This window comes from Python bivittatus, unplaced genomic scaffold (assembly GCF_059951505.1).
Source record: "Python bivittatus isolate LINGU-HERP-01145 unplaced genomic scaffold, Pbiv_v1 ctg000590_np1212, whole genome shotgun sequence".
Classification (NCBI taxonomy): Eukaryota; Metazoa; Chordata; class Lepidosauria; order Squamata; family Pythonidae; genus Python; species Python bivittatus.
In genome coordinates this window covers 1232251-1238250 of record NW_028277086.1, presented here as the reverse complement: position 1 = coordinate 1238250, position 6000 = coordinate 1232251, and positions in this window count along the sequence as shown.

Below are 6000 nucleotides of genomic sequence, written 5' to 3'. Positions count from 1 at the left end.
AAACTTGTCCCGGGGCCACCACGGCTAGACTGGTATGGAATTTGCAGGTCTCGTTGAAGGCTTTGCTGCCCCAGAAGGAGACAAGTGAGCCCATGTCAATCTCTCTCCCATTCCTGTTGGGACATGATGGAGTGAATCCACACCACGTTGAAAGGGAGGCCTTGCGTAGCCTCTGGGATATGCTGTTGGAGGATCACTTGAGCTCCAGCATGAAACTCCCACCTTCATCTGTGGGGCTTCTGTAGTGGGGATCGCACCAGGGCTCTCTCCTCTCACCACCCCACAGATTGCGTGCAGGGCCTTCCACTGGAAATATTTGTTTCCACATCATCAGTTGACCAAACCAAGCTTGTTAGGAGGTGAACTTGGTATCGGCCTGATCATGCCCACACACGCTGCCAGGATTGCCAGGCGTTCTTGTGCCTGATCCTTCCCATTATCCTGGCACTCCTTTTTAAATGCTGCCTAGATAATTTGTTTCCTCCTCCTCTTCACGGCCCCATTTCTCAATAGCAGCACAGCCTTATGGATCCAAGGTGGTAAAAGTGCATTGGAGGTGGTGTGGGCTCTCTTTCCTGGGGCAAGGCAAATTCGCCACCTTCACTCAAATCCATATTTTCCTGGAACTCCCCAACTCTCCGGTTATGCAAGGCCAGGAAAAAGCCTGACCTCTGTAAGGAGCCACCCCTCCCATGCCCCTCTCAGAGCACCTTTTCTACTTTAGCTCTAAACAGCTGCATGCCCATTAGGTGATTCCTGATGCATTGCATGGGTTCTGTACAACCTCTGGAATTAACCTAGTCCAGTGTTGTCCAAACTTGGCCACTTTAAGATGAGTGGACTTCAACTCCCAGAATTCCCCAGCCAGCATGGGGGAATTCTGGGAGTTGAAGTCCACTCATCTTAAAGTGGCCAAGTTTGGACAACACTGACCTAGTCTCTTCGTTGGGTGCCAGCGGTTGTGTGCCCTGGACCTACCACACACCTCAATGCCTAAGCACTTTGCCACCGCCGCCACCTCCTCCGCGCTGACATGTGCCGTCAATGGCCCTACCCACCCTCCGAAGTCGTCCGCCGCCACTGCCACCACGCAGTGCTTCAGTCCTTCGCTTGCAACGGTAGGGGCCAAGCGAGAGCCACAAATTCAGAAAAATGCACCCGCGGGAAGCCAAAACTTCCCAATGCTGTGCGCAGCTCTTCTGGTTTATGTGGCTGCATCTCGCACCTCTGCAAGGAGCCCCTGTCCCAGGCAGGAGTTGGGCACCCCGAAGACAGCCATGCACCATCTGCCGTGGCTTGGCTACTTCTTCCACTATTCAAAGGGCTTCCTTTCCCCTTTCTTGGACGGAGGGATGTACGTTGAGCAGAACTGCTGAGGAGAAGACGTCCGCTGCAAGGCCCGCTGGAACAGTCTCTCCTTCCGGCTCTCCTGCGCTCGCTTCTTCCACAGACTCCATTGATTGCCTTGCTTCCGCACGCACTGCCCATCTCTGTGCTAGTTAAATATGCGGCTCTGGTTGAGAAGCACAGCCCATCGTGCCAGTCAGGAATGACTGACCCCTGCCAGGGTCTCACCTTGCCAACTTTATTTTAATGGGGTGCGAGTTGTCCGGATAACAATCAGAGTGCCTCGAGCATGCTGTGTGCTGCAAAGGCAGCCTCTGCCCAAATCCTGGCTAAACCTTCTCTTTATCAGGCACCATCATCATCGAGTCCAGGGTCTGAAGGGCTTCAGATCATCAGCTGTGGGGCCCCTTCCCCCAAGAGTTCTTCTGCAGCATCCAGGGGCCGGGCTGCTTCAGGATGGAGAGACGTTCAAATGCAAAGCGGTTGGGGGCAGTCAGGAAAAGCTGGGGTGGGTGTGGGGTGGTTTGCCCATCCAAGACCACAGAACCCTTTCCTCGGGCAGCTTCCGCAAGGCCACGCATTCAGAAATGGGTCTCTGCAGGAAATTAACCCTTCCTAACCCGGCCCGCAGCTCTTGCTGTTTGGGTGACCGTGTCTCACACACAGCTTAAACTTGTGCAGTAGCCAGCCTGTGCCCTCTCCCTGGGTTTTGTGTGAATGGCACCTTTCAATATTGATGTTGAATCCAGCTTCTGCAATGTTATGCAGCTGCTTGATAGTAAAGGCCTGTGGTCTTTATCACCCCAAATAGGGTAGTATCACCTGCACAGCAATGGGGGTGGCGTCTGGGGGCAATTTATCTAACATCTGCACCACGTGTTGGGGTACGTCCTGGGCAACAGGTAACTTCTGCCACATCCACGCCTTTCCCACTGTCCCAAACACCAAGCCATCTTGGGGCTCTGGCTTCAGAAGAATTGCCCCAGACAGAGGGCTAACTCTGTTCCTTAACGGCATGGAACCTCAGGCCGTAAGCACAGCTGGAGCGCAGCTGGTGGGCTGGTGACCCGGAGCTGAGGCTGTGCCTTTTCCTGCCCATGAGTTTAAGTCTGCTGTGACCCTCCTGTCCTCCTCCTTTGCCTTCCTATTTCCTGCCAGGCTCATTGGCCAGGTTCCTGCAGCGGTTACTCAATTATCATTTTTGGCTAAAGGGCCCTTGTTTAGTTTCCCTGAACCTTATCTTCCTGGGTTGAGTAACAACTATTGGCCAAGATGGGGTGGTTTCCTTGAACTCCTACCTTGCCCAAGCCACCATCTGCTTCAGCAAAACCTGATGTTCCTGTCTTCCCTCCTCTCCCCTTTGCACAGTTTAGCCTATATTCAGCGATCTTCTGTTGCATTGCCTCCTCCAACATACAGAAGAATGCTTTGCAGGTTTCACCATCAGTCTGCTGAATGAAATAAAAATCTGAACTGTCACTTCTCCTATTCGTGTGAAGGCTGATTGGTGAAAAGGTCATGCTGGTGATATGGGCTGAAGGTCTTTGGCTGGCTGTGAAATGCACAGAGTGAGTTGAGAGCAGCACCTCTGGGGCAGCCCAGCTGGGTGGGACTCTGGACATCAGAGACTGGTATGCAAGTCAACAGGTGAGCCAAAGGGGTTGGGCAACTGGGTTTTGAAGGGTGGGCCTCTCAGTCCAGATGGTGAGCTTCCTGGTGTCCTCCTTGTGCAAGTCATGTCATGAGGGCCAGAAGCTGCTGGGTTGAAAGGGCCTCTTACTGAAGTTCCCGATTTGCTCAAGGCCCAGCTTCCCTGAACACAGTGGGGTAACTACAGAGTGTGAGATGGGCTGGCCTTTAGTCATCATCATTGTCTTCTTCTTCTGGAATGTCCATTGTATATGTCCACTCATAGGCCACCTCCTCCAAAGACTTCAGGCAACTGACATTGCAGAATAAAGAAACGAATGAAACAGCTCTAAAAACAAACATGCAGCCAGATGAAATCCACATTCTTCCTGAGCAGTTGTCTCTGATTTAAGCTGTGGGATCTTCTGTCCAGGGACCCCTTGGAAAAGGACACTCTTCGCTGCTTTCCGGCAGTTTAGTAGGGAAGGGGCCAGGCTGTTCCAGAGCCAGGGGCTTGTTTCCAGACCACCCCCCCTTAACATCTTGGGGATGCTCATCTTGTCCTCTTGGCAGGGCAGAAAAAACAAGACACCCTTGCAAGAAACAAGGGTCTGATTCCTGAAGGACTTCAGAGATGTTTGTGCCACCAAGGCAACCACCCTCAAGTTCTCTAGAGCAGTATTTTTCAACCTTGGGAACTTTAAGATGAGTGGACTTCAAGTCCCAGAATTCCCCAGCCAACCAGGCTGGCTGGGGAATTCTGGGACTTGAAGTCCACTCATCTTAAAGTTCCCAAGGCTGAGAAACGCTGCTCCGGAGAGACTGCAGCACCTATCAGTGAGTCTTCAAACTGTGATTCGAGTGCCGCTGGGCAGACAGGTTGATGTCCTCTTGGCCGCATCCTTTCCACTCACCTCCCTGTCTTCTGCTGAGGAAAGCCCCAGGCTTCTGCTTTCCCTGCTGCCCCCTCTCCTGACACCCTCATCTGCTCATCCCCGCCCCCTCCCCCCCAGCCCGCAGTCTCAGCAGAGCTTGCAAAGAAAGTGGCTGTCCTGTGGGAAATGGGGATTTGCAGGCTGATCCTTCAGGGATTGCTTTTAGTGAAGTGTTTCACAGCTGGGCGTTGCATTTCCCAATGAAAGGATTAGCGGTGTGGTCAAGGTCGGGGGCAGGGTCTGGGCAAGAAGCCCCCCCACACGCTGCCTCCCTTGCTCTACAGCGGCCCCATCCCAAAAGCAGGCGGGTGTGTGCTCAGGACAGAGAGGGGAAGAAGCCCTTGATAGCCAGTCGGGGGTCCCAGCCCCAGCTCAGCCCACTGACTCCCCACCACGCTCCCTGTGAGCTTCCCATGCCATCGTCCATGCAGAGCGAGTGCAGCACCTGTTGGTCTCCTGCCTTGCTCTCGAAGAGATGCTCCTCCCTTAGCAGCCTCCTCCCTCTCTCCTGAAGACCATGAACCTTTCCTCTCCGGGAGGAGCGTGGTCTGCCATCTCTCCCAAAGGATGCCCCTGACTCCTACCCCTCCCTCCTTTCCCAGCTGCTCTTTCTTTTTCACCCTGAAGAATACGAATTTGTCTGTCTTCCAAACAGGGTAGGAGGAAGGGAGCCCTGTTGGTCCTCGGTAGCCAAGCATCAGAAAGAGTCTGGGGGCACCTTTTCCAACTCACAGGTTGGATTCAGAGGCAGAAGCGTTCGTGAGTTTCATCGGATGCGCAGAGATCCAGTAAGCTGCAGTTCACCAAAGCTTCTGCCTCTGAATCCAGCCTGTGAGCCGGGAAAGGTGCCCCCAGACTCCTGTCGATGCCGCTCTTCCCGATGGTGAAATTGCTTCTGGGGGGCTGGTTTCACACAGTCGACAGAGGAGGGCTGGGTCAGAGGAAGGGGGATGGGACCCGCTTCGGCTGGTAGGTGGGGACAGTGGCAGGACCCAGCTGGTGCTGCCCTGCCCTGCCTTGCAGCCCTGGGCCTCTGTCTGACCTCTGCTCCCTGCCTGCAAGTTCAGTAGTCCTGCGAAGCCCCCTGACTCAGGGACCTTCCCTCTGCCAGAGGAGGAGAAGGGTGCTGGGCCTGTTAATGCAGTGTGCTAAAGGGGCTGGAGGAGATGCCCGGGCTGCAAAGAGGCCGCTCAGGGCTGCCAAGGGCTGAGTACAAGGCTGGCAAACCTGGGGGTGGGGCCCTGGGGCTGTGGTTCCAGTAGTCAAGAGCGGAGAGCAACCGGTGTGGCTGGCCTTGGGTTACGCAGAGGGAGTGGGCTGAGTTGTGGGAAATCGGGGCTCCGATCCGTGTTTCATGCACAGGCAGATTTTTAAGCTGCCCGTCCACGTGCCAGAATGTATTCCCCAGGCAGGGGACAGGTGTCATATGCCCAGCCAGCGAGCACGTGGCCCCACAGTCCTCTCTGGACTGGAGTGACTGCCGGGCGCGGAGGATTGGGTGGCATCTGGCAGGAGCGAGCCAGGGGCCACGGACTCCCCGCTTTGAGTCCTCACGAGGCAGGTCATGGCAGGCAAAGTGGGCTGCGTCTTCTCCAAAAGCTGCTTGGCCAGGTGAGCGGCAAGCAAACGCCCAGGGCACGAGGGCCACGGGGAACCGGCCACGCAGAGGAGGCACTGGCGGGCATCCGTTACTTTGGGGCCCTTTTGAATAGCCAAGCTGGGGTGGGCTGGGTGCCACTGGAGGAATGTCGCCCAGCCCCCTCCCCTGCCCCCCCTTGTGAGCCTTTGCTGCAAAGGGAGCCTCTTCCAACGGGCACCCACCCAGGCCCTGGAAGTCTTCCCCAGGCCTTAGGAGGGCCCAGCCCAAAGGGGTCCACCAGGGCCCACTTCCTTCAGGGTCAAAAAGGTCAAGATGGCGGCCACAACCATGAGATCGAAATGAGATTGCCCCTTTTAACTTGCATCACGATGCATGCAAAAAAGGAGCGGGGCTTGGATTGTGGGGTTAGCCATCTTGACTTTTTTGACCCCCCTCCCGTGCACACCTGTCAGGCTTGCTTCCCTTTGGGGCACTTTGGAGCCGCTTAAG